This window comes from Schistocerca nitens, chromosome 5 (assembly GCF_023898315.1).
Source record: "Schistocerca nitens isolate TAMUIC-IGC-003100 chromosome 5, iqSchNite1.1, whole genome shotgun sequence".
NCBI lineage: Eukaryota > Metazoa > Arthropoda > Insecta > Orthoptera > Acrididae > Schistocerca > Schistocerca nitens.
Genome location: NC_064618.1, coordinates 743,849,453 through 743,868,739, shown reverse-complemented (window position 1 = coordinate 743,868,739; position 19,287 = coordinate 743,849,453).

The following is a 19,287-nucleotide window of genomic DNA, read 5'->3' as shown; positions in this document are numbered from 1 at the left end:
ACACAATTTATTTTAAATTAGTTATTCCAGACTCAACAATAAATAAAAATAACACACGTTATTAATGAAGAAATAAACAACTGTGTAAATAATAGTGTTTTCAGTGAGTTACAATTTAGCAAATTATCTTTAAATACAGATGCACCAGAAAACGTTTTTAAGAGCAAGCCACTATGATCTGGGGAGATGGCCCTACACGCCAGAAATGACAATAATATAAAAAATTTAGGAACCTGCTGTAAAACAGCAAATACAACAGCAAAAGTTAATTAAAAATACAAGCAACTGATCACCAAACGGGTGAAATAAGATGATGGTAAACCTTGTAACACAACCCTTAACATTCACTGAACACTACACTGCTTGATTTATTCCAGGAGGCGACCAGAACTATTAACTAAACATATATAACCTTTAATGTAGGCATTACAGGGTCTTGTAATAAATAATACAATAATAATAAACAAGGACCAGTACATAAGTTCCTAAAAGGGTACTGACGCAGATTATACCTGCAGAAGACGTGGACTGAAGGAGCGTTGCACTGAACTATTGGCCATCAGACCTCCTTTTAGAACACACATGTCTTACAAGAACTAAGGGGTCACAGACGGTGCACCAGGAATCGACCTCTGAGAAGGTCCGGCAGCAAACACTTTCGCGAACGATGAGATAGGCAGCCAAGAGTTGCATTCACTTCACAAGATGGTAACTCAGACTAGTGACAGTCTAGCGAATGACTAATGATAGTCTTAATGAAGCTACCTGTCTTCCGATAAACCAAATACAACGATGGAACTATACGCCAAAGCCAGTGGTCTGCACCACGTCCCCAGAATACTATGCTTAGAGCGCCCGGGACTAGAAAGGAATCACTACCACCAGTACCACCAAAGAATCACCAACCGGCTTAGAATCAAGAAAGTTGTCAAAACTACTCCCCTCACCGGACAGCAGCGGCAAGGCGAGGAAACGTAGACTGCCTAACGTACACTAACCCCAGTGCAGGTAATTTAGCGGCCACCAGGCAAGAAAATTTACCGCTGGTTGAACTTAACAAATAGTAACAAGTTGAAAGCAGAAAATAGTAATAAGAAGTCGAGGAAAGCTAATCAGATCCGCCTTCCCCAGGCACTCCCCTCTCTGCTCTTCGCTTCGGCAACGCTACGAGCAGCAACACGAACCCAAGTCACTGGAGAATCGCGAGATGTCACAACGGTGGAGGTTTCTCTACTTGTATTAAAATGCATTGATCTAAAAGCTTGCTGGATCCGGTTTACGAGGCCTTACGCCCTCGTGACCACAGCCCTTCCATCTGGCACTCCATGAGTTCTGCCAGCGGTTCCTGGATGTTCTGGTACTGCGCGGACCTGGCTCCTCCTGAGTCCCCAACCGAACTGGCCCACTCACACGACCCGGAAAAACGACGACGTCACCCCAAAGATACGGCAACAGTTACTACCTCTCGATAACCGCCGCTGCTGCCACTAGCGGACAGGCAACGCTTGCGAAACCGAGTGGCGCCAGTCAACACGAGAAGAAGACAAAAAACCGCTACCATGCCAACTAAACGATACCGTCTGGCCTCCAACAGCGGGCGGCAACCTACAAACAGCACCAACGCGAGCCACAGCACGACTCAAATTGTTCAAATGGCTCTGAGCCCTATGGGACTTATCTTCAATGGTCATCAGTCCCCTAGAACTTAGAACTACTTAAACCTAACTAACCTAAAGAATTTATGCACATCCATGCCCGAGGCAGGATTCGAACCTACGACCGTAGCGGTCTCGCGGTTCCAGACTGTAGCGCCTAGAACCACTCGGCCACCCCGGCCGGCGCACGGCTCAACCATCTTCACTTCTACACCCATTACTTCCTTCAAAGAGAGTAAATAAAATTCGTCATATGAATCGTACCACGGTATTGGACAGAATTAGGAACAATTGTTGTTTCTCGATTATTATGTAAAATGGAACTTTATTCTCGCACATTGGCGAATCAAGAGGGAGTTACTTTTGGGACGAGGTGATTCTCCCGCTGTGGATAGGACTTCTTGCGCGTTCCGTGGAAGTGTAGGCGGCTGTGCGTGACGGGACAGCCAAGCGAACGTGCTCATCGTTTTTTGTGGCAGTCAAGCCGATGGAAGCCTTTGACCTTCATCGCAGTTCATGCTGGTTTTCTGCTGACTGCGTAGACCTCCTAGCGTACCGTTCTTTTGAAAATAAGTAGCTAGGACGTGAGTCTTTTCAAACAATGTCTTAACCACATATATTTCGGTGTTCTCCCGCAGGCCGATTTAAGAGATTTTTAACAGTGTCCTGATAAGTTCCCTCGCCTCTCCGATGTAAGCTATTCCGCGCGCGCGCTCTTACACACACATACTCTCTGTCTCTCTCTCTCTCTGTCTCTCTCTCTCTCTCTCTCTCTCTCTCTCACACACACACACACACACATTCACGGTCAGTGCCTCCTTGCTGGTATGGTAGGAGATCGCAGTGCTCTTATTTCAACTACTCGTCCCTCGTCAATTTTGTTCTTGTTTTTTGTGGGCACGATTTTATTGATGTTCTTCTTTCTCAGCATTCATTAGCTCTGAATTTCGTAATCTGAAATTCGGTGAATATTCTGAGTCAAGGCATGTAACTGTGAATAGTTCTGCCGTGGTTGGAGGTGGGAAACAGCATCACTTATCTGTCGGCTTTCTATAGTGTTATCTGCACACTTCCAAGTCGAGAACTGAATCGTACCACTGCTTCTTATTTCCACCGTCCACTGTGTGCTTCGTTGGTGGAATGTACAGAGTTCTATAATCCCATCTGGTCATAGAACAAAAGTATCGCCAACATAGCGAAGCCTCATTTCCGTTTCGGCAATGCGAATGAAGTGACTTTTCGTCAAATGGTAGCATGGATGTCCGCCTCATCCAGACAGCCAAATACCACGCATTTCGGTTTTTTCTTTCTCCCATCTATACCCTCTGTTACGTAATAAAATTTCTTCCTCTCTTCACCTTCCTTGAACGTAACTGTAAGTCGTGTAAGGCCTTTAACCTTGAAGACCGTCAGGTACCGTTAACTCCTCAATCTTTTCCAAATTTGTGCTGCTGCTGCTGGGCTGCATTATCCCTTCCACGAAAAATCTTCATTCGGGTCCAGTATGCTAAGTACCGTACCTCCGGTAATTTGACAGATTATAACTTACTGACCAAACTTCGTGACCACATCTACCCATCTTACCAAACATAATTTCTTCTGAAGCTAGCAGTAAAATTTGAAATATATTTTGAGCTTCTCGACTTTTAATTAATTTCGTCAGACTGCTTAATTATTCGTATCGAAGCTGAGTCTCGGAAAACAGTATTTATCAGCCTTGCTGTTACAATATTAATGAGTAGAACACATACAAATTCCTTTTCGTTCCGGGGCTCTAAAAGTATTCTGGACCTAGTGCAGACCGCCGGTTCCAGCTTTGGCGTATTGTTCCATCGTTGCGTTTGGTTTATCGGACGTCAGGTAGCTTCAGAAAGATTATCATTAGTCATTAGTTAGACTGCCACTAGTCTGAGTTACTATCTTGTGAAGTGAATGCAACTCTTGGCTGACTATCTGATCGCTCGCGAAAGTGTTTGTTGCCAGACCTTATCAGAGGTCGATTTCTGGAGCACCGTCTGGATCAGTTGCTTGTTTTTTTTTTTAATTAACTTTTGCTATTGTATATGCTGTTTCACAGCAGATTTCAAAATTTTTTATACTATTGCCGTTCCTGGCGTGTAAGGCCTTCAGCCGTGATTGTGGTCATTTGCCTTAAAATTCAAATTTGGTATTTGTATTTTAGCAGTAAGCCTTAAAACCTTATTTACTGCCATTCTTGGCGTCTAGTGCCTTCTGCTGTGTTTGTGGCGACTTACCTTAATATTTCAATTTGTAAGTTGCAGTGAGTTTTAAGCAATTCTTAATTTACTGCCATTCCTGGCGCGTAACGCCTTCTGCCCAGATCACAGTGACTTGCTTTTAAAACATTATCTCCTGTATCTGTATTTAATGGTGATTTGCTAAATTGTAACTCACTGAAAACACTATTATTTACACTGTTGTTTATTCCTTCATTAATAACGTGTGGTATTTTTTTAAATTTCTTGTTGAGTCTGGAATTACTGGTTTAAAATAAATTGTGTGTAATTGTAAAAGGCAACCAATAGTAACTTATTACGGCTCCGTCCACAATCGTAATCCAAACCTGCCTTCCCTTGTCTACTACCAGGTTTCAATGATTTATTTAGAATTTAGTTTCCGATAAATACGGAATGAGAACATCTGCAGATAAAACAAAAGTGGCGGTATTTCAAGTGGTGTGACCTATAACAGCTAAAACACTTATAAATGGACAAGTAATTCAACAAGTGAATGTACAGCTTGTATGTAAAAGAATCACCCAGTTTAAAAAAATCATATTATTATGTTATCTGACATACGTGTGTGAAAAATGTACTGTTGGAAAGAGCAAACTCTCGACTTTTACATGGTTCCCGCAATGTAGCAACAGTGTGCGCCCACTTCAGTTCTACTAAATATAGTGTTGGGGCAGCAGAAAGCGTTTTGTGTTCTACGGTTTGCGCAGTGCGGGTCAGTAATAGGTGTTAAGCGTGACTTTCGTCCTAGGTATGGTGTGGACCCTTCTACAGCACAGAGCATTACACGATGGCATGAACAATTCTGGGAAACAGGTTGTGTTTGCAAAGGCAACTCGCTGGGGCGTCTCCAAGTGTCTGACAACAGACGTCGAACGCATCCGCCATAGTTTCAGAAAGATTCCACAGAAATCCGCTCGCCGTGAAACTCGACAGCTCAGTATGCCCCCGATGTCCGTCTGGTGTGTGTTGCGCCGACGTTTACACATAAAACCACACAAAATTCAGCTACTTCAAGCTTTTCGCGAGGGTGACAAATAGTAACGTGTAGAGTTCTGTAATTTAGTTCTTGGCAAGATGGGAGATGGCAGTTTTCAAGCGTTCAAATGTGTGTAAATTCCTAAGGGACCAAACTGCTGAGGTCATCGGTCACTAGATTTACACACTATTTAAATTAATTTAAACTAACTAATGCTAAGAGCAACACACACACCCATGCCCGATGGGGGACTCGAACCTCCAGCGCGAGGAGCCCCGCAATCCGTGACATGGCGCCTCAAACCTCGCGGCCACTCCACACGGGATGACAGTTTCCTTCCATACTCAGTGTTTAGTGGCGAGGCAACATTCCACTTAAGTGGAAAGGTGAACGGTCATAGTGTGAGAATACGGGGGTACGGAACAACCACCACATTAAGTTGTACAACATGAGAGGGACTCTCCAAAATTTAATGTGTTTTGTGTAGTTTCACAGAAAAAAGTATATGGTCAATTTTTCTTTGCCGAGGACACTGTTACAGGGAGCACATGTCTTGATATGCTTGAGAACTCTCTTTTCCCACAGTTGGAGACTTCATTTACCAACAGGATGGGGCACCGCCACACTGGCATCTGGAGGTGCAAGAATTTTTACATCAAAGGTTTACGGAACGATGGATCGGTCGCACTGGATCAAAGTGTTTCAGTCTTACATTACTGGCATCGAAGATCATCGGTTCTAACTGTATGTGATTATATTTCTTGTGGGAATTTATAAAAGACTCTGTTTATGTGCCTACGCTATGAAAAATTAATGAACCTAGACACTGCATAACAGCAGCTGTGGAAGCTGTAACTCAAGACATGCTCTCTGCAGTGTGGGAACAGTCCACATTGACATATGCCATGCATCTCAAGGGGTGCATATTGAACTCCTTTGAAAGGTATGAAAAAAAAACTTTTTCAGTTTCCCTGTCATTGAAAAACAAAAGTCATTGTATACGTTTATTAGTTTCAGAAATATACACTTGCAAAATCGGGTGATTCTTTTTGGTATAGCTAGGGTGCAGTTGTAAGATTCCGAAGTTAGACGTAGAGCTAGAGGCCCCTAGACACGCACCAACTTATCAGCCGACCACCGACCCACCTACCAATTTCGTGGCAGCCTAAACATGTCCCGGCCGAGAAAAAAACAAATACTGGGAGAATGCTGTGGGAAAAAAGTTACTAACGCAAGGAAAGAAATTTAACGACGTTCTGTCACATAAGTAGCTGGGGCCGATGATTTTTCTATTTACCTAAGACTGGATGAAACATGTATTTCGAAGCTGTTAAACGTCATCAAACGATTCTTAACCAAAAAGAATTGAGTTATGAGAGACGTTGTAAGTTGCAAGGAATGTTTGCTAGCTACATTTACGATTTCTAGCCAAAGGCAGAAATTGAGAGGACCTCAAATTCGGTGCTCTTGCATCCCTACAGGTATTACTTAAAATTATTGCTGAAACGTGTAACGGGGTTTATAGTTGGCTGAGAAACTATATAAAGGTAAAGAAAAATAAGTAAAACAAAAGATGTTCACTTAAGCGTTAATAATTTATTTATACACATAGCATTAACGATGGCATGTAAGCTTAAGAAAATTATTTCAAATTCGAAGAACAAAGACTACACACGGTGGTGGCGCACATCTAATAAATACAACAGATACCCAAGAAATGAGTAATTTAGTAACTTTTAGAAGTTAAAAAAAAAAAAAAAACAAAAACTCCACACTTTGTTCTTCATAGCATACATAGGGCTTGGACACAGACTAGAGTTTTTTTTGACACTTATACCAATGGAGTAAGTGTCTGAAATGAATTAACGTCCATTAAATATCAGTATGTCCGAAGCTAGTGGTCTTGCGGTAGCGTTGTCGCTTCCCGCGCACGGGGTCCCGGGTTCGATTCCCGGCAGGGTCAGTGACTTTCCCTGCCTCGAGATGACTGGGTGTTGTTGTGTCGTCTCCATCATCATCATCATCATTCATCCTCATTACGGTCGGAGGAAGGCAATGGCAAACCATCTCCGCTAGGACCTTGCCTAGTACGGCGGTGATGGTCTCCCGCATCGTCCCATACATTTGTCGGAGTATGGAACCTCATCATCAATGTCAGTATTTCGGCTTTTTTCCGATAAGTATCGGTATAGAAATATAGAAGGTCGACGGATTTTATTCTCTCCATAAGCCACATGAAACCATTATATTCGTTAAAACACGAAAAAAAGTGCTTCATATCTTGCATGTATATTGCCATACTCCCCGCATGACGTGTCCCACGAACATCTGCAGTCTTCAAATTTTTCCAGAAACTCTGTCGTTAGAGTTTCGTCGGCCTCGCACCTTGTTATGTATATTAGAACAGCGTTTAATCTCGCGCGCAGTGACAGAAGACGAACTTTTGGCGAGCGGCCGGCACGACGGCGCTATACACGGCACAATTTGTTCGGTGGAGTTGGGGGAGTGGGGGAGGGGGGGGGAGGGTTGACTGTCAGGTGGTCCTACATCGCTCAGCATACCAATAAGAATAGGTCGTCGGTCTTTCAAAACGCCTACACACGTCCAATTTGATGGCCCGTCGGTCGGTCAGTTGGTGGGCGTGTAGGACCCTTAAAATTGACCAGACTAAGATACTGTGGAACCATAAAATGTACATAAAAATTTTTGGGGTGGATTTTGTATCTTGGTACACTTTCGCCTCTAGCCATATCTTATTATTCCATTTTTAAATGCTGGCATTCCCTTTATATGTATTGCAGGCCTTTTTCAAGATTACAAGAATTACTCCGAAAAAATTAAGATTTTTCCAGATGTGAAAACTTGTTACAAGCTACAACATGGTCATGTACATACGAAGAAATAAAGTAGTCTATGGAAGTTTAAAAGCGTTGCAATCGAAAAAATCTTATCAAGAATATATTTAATAGTATGTCTGTTACATTACTACTACAATACAAGTATGTCTGTTACATTATTACTACAATACACACCAATAACCCGAAGTGAAGTCAAGTACGATAAAAAATCAGTTACATGTTCAATACATTTTGAAGTAGAAACTACTGGAAATTATCAAAAATTTTCATTTTTGAGACAGATAAGATTATTGATACGTTAAAGTAATTCGGTTCATTTGCATTATCACGTGATCCATGGTAAAAGACCTACCCTATTTCAAGGTACAAGATGGTGTGCGATCGACGAAGGATAGCTGAACTGTTCACGTATGACAAAAATAGTTATATATAGCATTTTACTCACCATAAAATTCTGTGCCTAAAGAATTAGCAATATATTCCAAGTAACTTAAATACATTATATAGCACATAAATGTGTACAGCGCAAAATATTTACAAATTCTGCGCAAAACATAACCTGTAAATAGTCTTCACGGATTTGCCGCAGTATGACGTTGTGCAAATTCCACAATATTTCCTCGGAGCATCTGTGCGACATCTTCAGGTGGTTGAACCTTGCTGGTGGCAAGGTACGACTGGCGGTATCCGCACGTCGAGGTCCCTGTATATCAAACACATGCACAAAGATTGCTTCGAGGAAATATTGTGGAATTTGCACAACGTCATCCGGCGGCAAACCCGCGAAGACTATTTACAACATATCCGCCGGGAAACCTCGAAGAGTCACAAAACATTACCTGTTATGTAATAACTACGAAAACAGTAAAAAGTGGCGTTCCCCCATATAATTCCAAATTCAGTCACCAGAGTGCAGGACAGAGCAAACGAAATCGTGTTTTCCTAGGTAGAATATCCTGTACTTACAACGCTCTCTCCTGCGGAAAGAAACATTAACAGAAATTTATAAGAAACAGCCTTGCCTTTGCTTCCGTATGGTAGAAAATGTTGGACCCTAACATCAGATCAATTATGAATAATCGAATCATCAGAGATGATGTTTTTCCACTTCATAGTGAGATATTCATTACTGGACCATAAAAGAAACACCGATACTACACAAGAACTAAATATTGAACCCATTATCGCTATAACTGAAAAATGGAGACTGAAATGGAAATACCATGTCCAACGCATGTATAACAACAGCTGAAACACTGTATAACACAATGGGAAAGAGAACCGTGGGACGCCCGTTAAAGAGATGCTGTGTACAATTCTAAGGCGAAACAGGCCAAACGCGTACAGCTTGAAGATGACGAGCTGAGTTCGGTTGAGTATTTCAAATCCTGACGAAGACAACTTTCAACAGTGGCCGAAACGTAGGCATGTGTACGTCACGTTAGAATGTAACGCGCTCTATAATCCAGATTATGTCTGTGGAAGATTTTTTATACAGGTTGAATCTGAGATGTGTACGAAAAGTCACACTTTATGCAGATAATGCTGAAGGTTCAAATGGTTCAAATGGCTCTGAGCACTATGGGACTTAACATCTTAGGTCATTAGTCCCCTAGAACTTAGAACTACTTAAACCTAACTAACCTAACGTCATCATTCACATCCATGCCCGAGGCAGGCTTCGATCCTGCGACCGTAGCAGTCCCGCGGTTCCGGACTGCAGCGCCTAGAACCGCTCGGCCACCGCGGCCGGCAATGCTGAAGGTAATCGAGAAGATACATTTCATGAAAACAAATATTTACGGAGGTATCGCTACTATTTTGTGGGTAACAAATGACACGTCGGACGAACATAAAACATCTAGTGCATATGTAAAATGATGACATTACACAGATTTCATAAAACCAGTTTTTTCTAAATGAAGCATGTTGATCGCAAAGTAGGGATATTTAGAAGCGTGAACGAGTAAACGAGGGTAGCGACTTGGTAACATTAACAGTGCTTCCTATTGTCTTGGACTCGCATTCGGGATGACGACGGTTAAATCCCGCGTCCGGCCATCCTGATTTAGGTTTCCTGTTATTTCCCTAAATCGACCTAGGCAAATGCCGGGATGGTTCCTTTGAAAGGGCACGGCCACTTCCTTCCCCGTCCTGCCCTAATCCGATCAGACCGATGATCTCGCTGTTTGGTCTCTTCCCCCAAAGAACCCAACCCAACCCTATGATCTTGGCCGGCATGACCAGCCTTTTGTTTACACATCTACATCTACATCTACATCCATACTCCGCAAGCCACCTGACGGTGTGTGGCGGAGGGTACCATGAGTACCTCTATCGGTTCTCCTTTCTATTCCAGTCTCGTATTGTTCGTGAAAAGAAGGATTGTCGGTATGCTTCTGTGTGGGCTCTAATCTCTCTGATCTTATCCTCATGGTCTCTTCGCGAGATATACGAAGGAGGGAGCAATATACTGCTTGACTCTTCGGTGAAGATATGTTCTCGAAACTTTAACAAAAGCCCGTACCGAGCTAGTGAGCGTCTCTCCTGCAGAGTCTTCCACTGGAGTTTATCTATCATCTCCGTAACGCTTTCGCGATTACTAAATGATCCTGTAACGAAGCGCGCTGCTCTCCGTTGGATCTTCTCTATCTCTTCTATCAACCCTATGTGGTATGAATCCCACACTGCTGAGCAGTATTCAAGCAGTGGGCGAACAAGTGTACTGTAACCTACTTCCTTTGTTTTCGGATTGCATTTCCTTAGGATTCATCCAATGAATCTCAGTCTGGCATCTGCTTTACCGACGATCATCTTTATATGATCATTCCATTTTAAATCACTCCTAATGCCTACTCCCAGATAATTTGTGGAATTAACTGCTTCCAGTTGCTGACCTGCTATTTTGTAGCTACATTGAGATTCAATTGCCATTCCCTGCACCATGCGTCAATCCGCTGCAGATCCTCCTGCATTTCAGTACAATTTTCCATTGTTACAACCTCTCGATACACCACAGCATCATCTGCAAAAAGCCTCAGTGAACTTCCGATGTCATCCACCAGGTCATTTATGCATATTGTGAATAGCAACGGTCCTATGACACTCCCCTGCGGCACACCTGAAATCACTCTTACTTCGGAAGACTTCTCTCCATTGAGAATGACATGCTGCGTTCTGTTATCTAGGAACTCCTCAATCCAATCACACAATTGGTCTGATAGTCCATATGCTCTTACTTTGTTCATTAAACGACTGTGGGGAACTGTATCGAACGCTTTGCGGAAGTCAAGAAACACGGCATCTACCTGTGAACCCGTGTCTATGGCCCTCTGAGTCTCGTGGACGAATAGCGCGAGCTGGGTTTCACACGACCGTCTTTTTCGAAACCCATGCTGATTCCTACAGAGTAGATTTCTAGTCTCCAGAAAAGTCATTATGCTCGAACATAATACGTGTTCCAAAATTCTACAACTGATCGACGTTAGAGATATAGGTCTATAGTTCTGAACATCTGTTCGACGTCCCTTCTTGAAAACAGGGATGACCTGTGCCCTCTGTCGCACCTCTTCTGATACCCGAGCGCGACGGCCTTGTCCAGCCGGGCTATGTACGTACAGTGTTTCGTTCTTACAAACAAGGAAGTTTAATGTTAATTGCTGGCTAGACCATATAATAAAATAAAAACAGAGGACTTTTCTCCTGCAAATTATGCCAAGGCTCCTTCGTTGCCACGAAACGCCCCCACCCTGCCCCAAACCCCAAATGCCTCTCTCTCTCTCTCTCTCTCTCTCTCTCTCGCTCTCTCGTACTTTGTCTCTCGCTCTATCAATTCGCCCCCCCCCCCCCGTCCCCCACTTGAAGTGTGTGTCCATGGGTGCACTGTGTGCGTGTGCTTATGTGTGTGTACGTGTGCGTGTGTGAGAGCATTTGTGTAAGAAAAATTGCACGTAGTCAGCACATCAACAGATATGTGTCTAGTACATTTTCTGTGTGCTTATTGACAAGTTAATGAGTCAGGTATATCCCACTCTCTGCTACGCCCATCACGTATTTTGTTCTTAAGAAGAGAGTAGTAATGCATAGTGTCTTTCCGTTTGAATAGCTGACGTTCACGCGAACGAGGCCACAATAGGTCGTAGGAGTGTCTTGAGTCAGCTCGGAGTGTGCGCATTGTTAGCACGGGAAGAGCTGCTGTTGGGATGAGGTGTTGCTCCGCGGCTTCGTTAGCGGCGCCCAGAGAAGAGGCTAAGCAATTACAGGGAGAGAAGTCGGCTGCAGGTGACCACATGCCTGGCCCTGGACGCGTAATTAAGCCCAGCAGTCCTGAGGGGCCGTACCTCGCGGCTGGAGCGTCCACTTTTCTAAACAATAGTCCAGCAGGACACTCCTAAGTCCTCGTCCAAAAGGTATACTTTCACATGCGCTTTACCTCTCTACTTCCACAACAGCTCGCACTTTCTACCTTATTGTCATCGAATCTTTATACAATACGTTTTACTACTATTTACTGATACACAGCTCGAAAGAGTTAGTGGAACATGACTTTGAGTGTCTGTCATACTTCATTGATCTATAATTGAGGACTGTTATTTCACCAAATTATACGTTTACTGAGCCGTGTACGGCTCGTGTACATGCCATTTATTATTTGTCATCTTCTATTACGGTACTGCCGCCTCGTTTTCTTATTCCATTTGCTGGCGTCACTAACTTCCTGCCTTACTTGCTCGTGAGCAGCAGCAGCAACGCGTATCGATAAGTGCACTGTCGTACCAGCTCTGGACCGACCGATAGTATTTCCGGGTCATCGTGTGTCTGGCAGTTAGTTGGAGACGCAACAGCAATGCAGTCGTGACGCAGCAGCAGTGAAGTCGGGGACGGAGCGCCGGTGAAGCGCGGACAGCCAGTGGTCGAAGACCTCTGGCGACACGCATGAACTGTCCGACGGAGGGAGATTGGAGCGGGACGACCGTTGGTTGCTCGTTCTGTTGGTCCTCTCATCGGCCGACATATAATTTGGTCCTTTCACCGTTTCCGGGCCTGCGCAGTCGGTCGGTTGGCGTGGAGGAACGAGGAAATCTCCGTCGTGCGTACTCTGGCCGAGGCCGCTGGCGGTGTGCACGCGCGGTCGGAGTGTGAGGTGCTGCTTGCGAGTGCTACCTACTATCGATCCTCAACTGTTTACATTCTTTGTTTGATCCTGGTTGTCGCTTTTGGGACATTCTCGCGAGCAACAACGTGTGTGTATTAAAGTCGGCTAAGATTCCAGCCATCTTCCTGTGGATTTAACTTAAGTTATTCCCTGTTGTTGAAGTTGACCAGCGGTATCTTCTGCCTTGTGGCCGTTGACGTTCCGGTTACCTAACCTGGTCGTTGACGTAATTTTCGGTAGTGTATTTTCCTCGTCGTGTTGTTGCTGTCCAGCGCGGCATGTAGTTCGGCAGCTGAGGTGTTGTTGGTAGTTGTGGGCGCCAAAATTCTCTGTGTCATTGTATTGAAATCGTTTTGCTGGTTGCATGGAGCGGAACTGATTTTGTTGATTGGTCGGTCGGTTGTCTGTCGATTGGGTTGCCTTCAGATTAATAAGTCGTTGGACAGGCTGCCTGTCTCACCTAAACGGGCGTTAGTGTTACAACCCTGGCCGACCCTTGGAAACTTCTGAGCGCCGTTCCTTGTGTGATACAGTAATTTCCCTGTTTGGGTTTTAGTTATTTGGTTGATGTGTGGCCTTCAGCCGAGTATCAATATCTCTTAAATTAATGTTCATGTCTTGCCTTTAAGGCATGAGATTGTTATCCTTTATAGGGACCTTCAGCCGAATTTTATATGAAATATTTTAAGATGCGGACTTCTGTCTATTAAAACTCAAACTCTTCTTTCTAGGGCTTAAGCCGTAAAATTATTTGTTGATGTGCGGCCTTCAGCAGAGTTTTAAAATATCTTAAATTAAGGTTATTGTCTTGCCCTTAAGGCATAAGATTGTTATGCTTTTGTGTGGGGCCTTCAGCCGAATTTTGCATGAAATGTTTTAAGATAAGGTCTTCTGGGGTTTTGATTGAAATTCTTCTTATTGCTTAATATGCAGCCTCCTGCAAAGTTCCATTAAAATTAAATTCCTAAGGCCTTCATCCTATTTAGGTTAAACATGTAGATAATATTCTTGGGTGAAACCTCCAGAAGAACCTTGTATTTCAATTTCTTGCTTAGGCTTTCTGTTTTGGATTTTGAGTGTGGCCTTCAGCCGATCTAAAGTTAATCAAAGGAGGTCGATTAAAGCTTTGAGTGTTTTGCATCCTTGTTGTAGTAGTGTGTGTTGATGAATAAAGTTTGTATGTTGAGTGCAACTGACACAACTTATTTTAGACCCTTTCTACAACCTAATCCGCTCTGTCCTGCTAGATCAGGCATTTCATTTACATTCCGGAGATTAAGTACAGAAAAAAACATCATTACATCTCCGATCGTTCATATAAAGAGAACTGAAATGTACGACAGGTGCCTAAAACAAAGTGGAAACCTTTATTCATCTAGTCATATTGGTTGCTTTTCATTAGAGCGAGAGCTTCAGTATGTGTATGCCGTCCGCGAATTTTTGTCACTGCCTGACTTCCACGTGACATGCTCCATATAAGTCTATGGATGCCACCCTGTGGTATCCGCTCCCATTCTTCAGTGATAGCCCATACAGTTCTTGGAACAGGATGACTACCAACACGTCTGTCAAGTATGTTACACATATGCACGATGGGGTGCAGGTCGCGTCTCGCCATCTGCCATTCCGTTACTTCAGTGTCCAGGCTTTGCAAGACATTCCTGCTGACGCCAGCCACGTAAGCCCTGGCATTATGTAGCAGCCACCGTTTGGTTCAACAACATGGGTTCGGTGCACTGTCTGACGATAAGGCAACCACGGACAACGACGAAATCCGTGTTGCTGCCAACACTGAAGCCTCCTCACAATATCAGATAAACTTGTAAGTCTGTAGATTTCCTGGACAACATTTGGAAGGAACCATTCACCACCGATACCTGCACACGAACGCGGCCACCATATTGCGTCAGAGGATATGGCGATCTGTCTGTGAATAACACGTTTTGCCAGTGACGAAGTTGCCAGTTGACATGGGAATGGCACAGCTGAGGGCCAGCTGCAAGATTCTGTGAGTCAAGCGGGGTACTCGAGCAGGACATCTGCGTCGTGAGGTCCTTTCTCGTAGCCTCTTATTACAATTTGATCGGACGCAGCGGCTCCAGCGACGATTTTGAGATCGTCTGGCAGTGCTCTGGCGCTATCAGCACGATGCTGCAACGCAGAGATGGTCAGATATTGGTCTTCATGTTGGGTTGTAATGCGTCAGCGACCTTGTCCAGTTTGCCTTGTCTACTGATCGATCTCCCTGTAGCGTGTCCACAAACTATGGATGACACAATGAGAGACCCTGGCATCTTCAACATCCTTTTTGGATCAAACAGAACGCCCTTTCAACTATCATCACATTACGGTGTCGCACTGCATGTGCTTGATGGAAACAACGTCCGCAAATGACAATTGCTGTCTGTGTACCTCACTAGAAAACACTGGGCACCGGTACTCACTTCCTTCTAAGGGGACGGCTGACACTGTACTGCACAACGCAGCCAATAGATGGCGACTGATTGTAATTGTTGCCTACAATAAAAGTGAAGATCTCAAGCCATGCAATAACATCACAGGTACCGCCTACATCACAAGAGATTAATCATACCGGACATTCATACACATGTTCCACTAATTTTTTTGAACAGTGAATAGCAAAACCGGAAACATACGTGCTTGACTCTGATGAAAACTACCAAAGAATGACTATATAAGTCAAAGTTTTAATTACTGAAAAGGTAACGTAATTAATTTATAGTACTTTGGCAGGTACATGCATGCATAATGGGCGATCATAAAAGATCGGTTTCAGGGAGATGGTGCAGCGTGTAATCAGCTTATTCCGTCCGGAACCACGCTGCTGCTACGGTCGCAGGTTCGAATCATGCCTCCGGCATGGATGTGTGTGATGTCCTTAGGTTAGGTAGGTTTAAGTAGTTCTACGTCTAGGGGACTGATGACCCCAAATGTTAAGTCCCATAGTGCTTAGAGCCTCTTGAACCACAACCAACGTAACGCGACTCCGATGGGGATATACTGGGTGTCTCACCTGCGGATCGTCAGGCTAATTCTCTTTGTTGTTTCTGCAGATACTGACAGTTTCGTTCCGGCAATGTGTAGCATGAGCCAGCCCCAAACAAATCCTGCTCAATACGTCTTTCAGACGACGTCCAGGTTCGACGGAAAGCAACAGTTTGTTTCCCACCGCAAACAATGATTTTCAAGCTCGAAGTTCACGTGCCGCTTCGGTAGAGTAGTCCCAGACTATAATGCATTACTCGTTTTATTGATATTTATTAACAGTAACTGTACCACACGGAGAATAATCACCACTGCAGCAGTGCCTGAGCAGCGCTTCCGCATGGCCTTAGCAACCAGCGCGGTGCTGTCGCTGTTGGAGAACTGTTTAGTTATCTGTTTTACTGTCTCTATTAACACGCATCGGTAGAAGGAATATTGCACTAAACTAATTTGGGACCGCTCTGTGAAATAGTATCGTAAAATTTCACTTTAATAATCATTTCGCTTGTGGCGGGGTAAAGTGGTGGTATTTCGGAACCATACAAAGATTCTGTCACGCTCCTATACCTGTGATTATAGGTAATTAGGCGTCTATTGATAGGCCTGGAACCTTATATTGAAGATAAACAGCATTACTGATGAAATTTCCTGGCAGATTAAAACTATTTGCCGGTCTGAGACTCGAACCCGGGACCTTTGCCTATTGAGGGCAAGTGCTCTGCCAACTGAGCTACCCAAGCGGTGGTGGTGGTGGTTAGTGTTTAACGTCCCTTCGACAACGAGGTCATTAGAGACGGAGCTGATGCTCGGGTTAGGGAAGTATTGGGAAGGAAATCGGCCGTGCCCTTTCAAAGGAACCATCCCGGCATTTGCCTGAAGCGAAGCTATCCAAGTATTTGCCCGCGAAAGGCAAAGGTCCCGAATTCTAGTCTCGGTCCGGCACACAGTTTTAATATGCCACGAATTTTCATATCAATGTACACTCCGCTGCAGAGAGAAAATCTCATTCTGGAAACATCCACCAGGCAGTGTCTACGCCATGTCTCCGCAATATACTTTCCTCCAGGAGTGCTAGTCCTGCAAGGTTCACAGAAGAGCTTCTGTGAAGTTTGGAAGGCAGGAGACGAGATACTGGCAGAATTGAAGCTGTGAGGAGGGGTCGTGAGTCACGCTAGGGTAGCTCAATTGGTAAAACACTTGCCCGCAAAAGGCAAAGGTCCCGTGTTCGAGTCTCGGACCGGTACACAGTTTTAATCTGCCAGGAAGTTTCCTATCAGTGCAAACTCCGCTGCAGAGTGAGTATCTCAATGTGGAAATATTACTAACATCAGGTACACCTATATAATAATACTTGTAGGTCACTTGCGGAAGACCATTGACAAGCTCGACTTTTCGCTTGTATCATTGACAATTGAAGCATGGGAGTCGTGAACTGTTGGACGAATTGAAGCTCTCTGGACGTGTATCCTACGAAAGCGATAAATTTGGGCCGAGCGCTTCACAGCAGCTGGCGGCGTCCACCTGTGGATAGATCTCGCGGGTCCCTCTGCCCCTATGTTTGTGGAGGGCGCAGCTTGACGCTGGGGTCGCCCTTTGATGTCCACCCATTGAGACCGCCCCCCCCCCCCCACCCCCCCTCTGTAGACCCGAACGCCGGTAATTTACGTCGGTGCATCGACCCCTCTGTATCGACATCACGTGGATAAGGGGGAAGATTCAACTGACGTTCCTGATTACAGGAGTTATGGCATTGTTCGTAGTAAAATAGTTAATAACTTACATAACGTTCTGGGACCACACCATCGAGTTTCAGCTCGAGTACTGGAGGAGAAGACAATGACTTCATGTACGGGAATGGATTCTACGTTCAGTAATAAACGCATATTCTCTTATCTAATTTATTATCACTTGATGTTACGTCCCTAGGGGAGGCATTTAGAAACGAGAGCCATTTGGTTTTTTGGTTGCAAAGAGAATAGCGACAAACAGTAGAAATCTATGACAGTCTGTTGATGATGCTGTAGGGTGTGGGAAAGTGTCGTTGTTGAGTGACTGTAGGAGGATACAGCACGAGAGACTGTCTGTTTGCTGCGATGAATGGCAGGTAGGTATAAATGTAAACAAATGTAAGTTAATGTCCGGTATTAGTCATGTGCTACTTCACACAGTCACATAGATCAAATATTGAGTTGGTACATGAGTTCGTATCATTTTTCCATGAGTTTAATAACACAACAAGTACATGCAAAAGAGACTTAAGTCATCAATAATATATTCTACTTCACTGTTTATTGTACAACAGTTTGCCAACGCTGGAGCAGTTTCTTGTTTCCACGACTGAAGAAATCACTTGGTTTTGAGGCGAAAAACTCGTCGAGCCATGTTCAGAGGGCATTTTCTTCGGGGAAGAAAGCTCCTTCAGTGTTGTTCGGTACGGAGCAGGAAAGGTGAAACGCAGGCTTCCTGGCTGTTGTTCTAGGACTGCTTCTGCAAGATGTCTTAGTTATTGACAATAAATGTCAGCAGTGATGTTACACCTCGGGGAGGCAGTTCGTAGCACATCACACAGTTACTGTTCCACCATATGCATAACATTATCTTTTGAGGATGTGCGCAAGTGTTTGTACGGAGAGTTGCTGATTTTTTTGGGCTCAACTATTCTTTTCTTTTTCTTATGTTAGCAGAGAGCGTTTCTCGTCACCAATAACGATATAGGATAGAGATGGATGACGAGCAAGTAGAGACGCATTGTGGTTTATATTTGTGATGAAAGTCACCGCGGTTTGATATCTCGTGCAGCTTCGCCTTTCGGGATAACATATTGCGTTTTAGCTGACAAGAAACGTTTGAGTTCACGTTAAGCTTATGTATCATATGACGTGTTTTTGTTCTTGTGAACTGTTATGAGTTGACAATGACATTTCGTATCGGATGCTTTCAGCAAATGCATAAGTGTAGAGCCTTATGTCGCAACTGTGGTTGAAGCTTATGTTCTGAATGTGAAATTTGTTCCGTAGGAACGATTTTGTGCGAATTAGTGCTGGTATTTCTAGTGAAATCACCTTTCATGAATAATGCAATAGAACACGAGTTGCTCTATATTTCTTAAGATGAATTACTTCAGAGAGCCCAAAACGTTTCGCAGATCAACTTTTTTCCCAGGACTACGATTAGGAGTTTTATCTTCTCATCTGTTTTAGTATATCTCCAGCAATAAATCTGAATACTTTTGTGTTTTTCGCTTAGAGGATTCGGTATCCGTATACCCGATTTTGAACCTTCCCCTTGGTTCACAAATGTCGCACGATAATGTAATCATCTCAGATCATCCCATTGGCCAGTTCTCGAGTCCACTGACGTGGATTACTGAGGATTAATG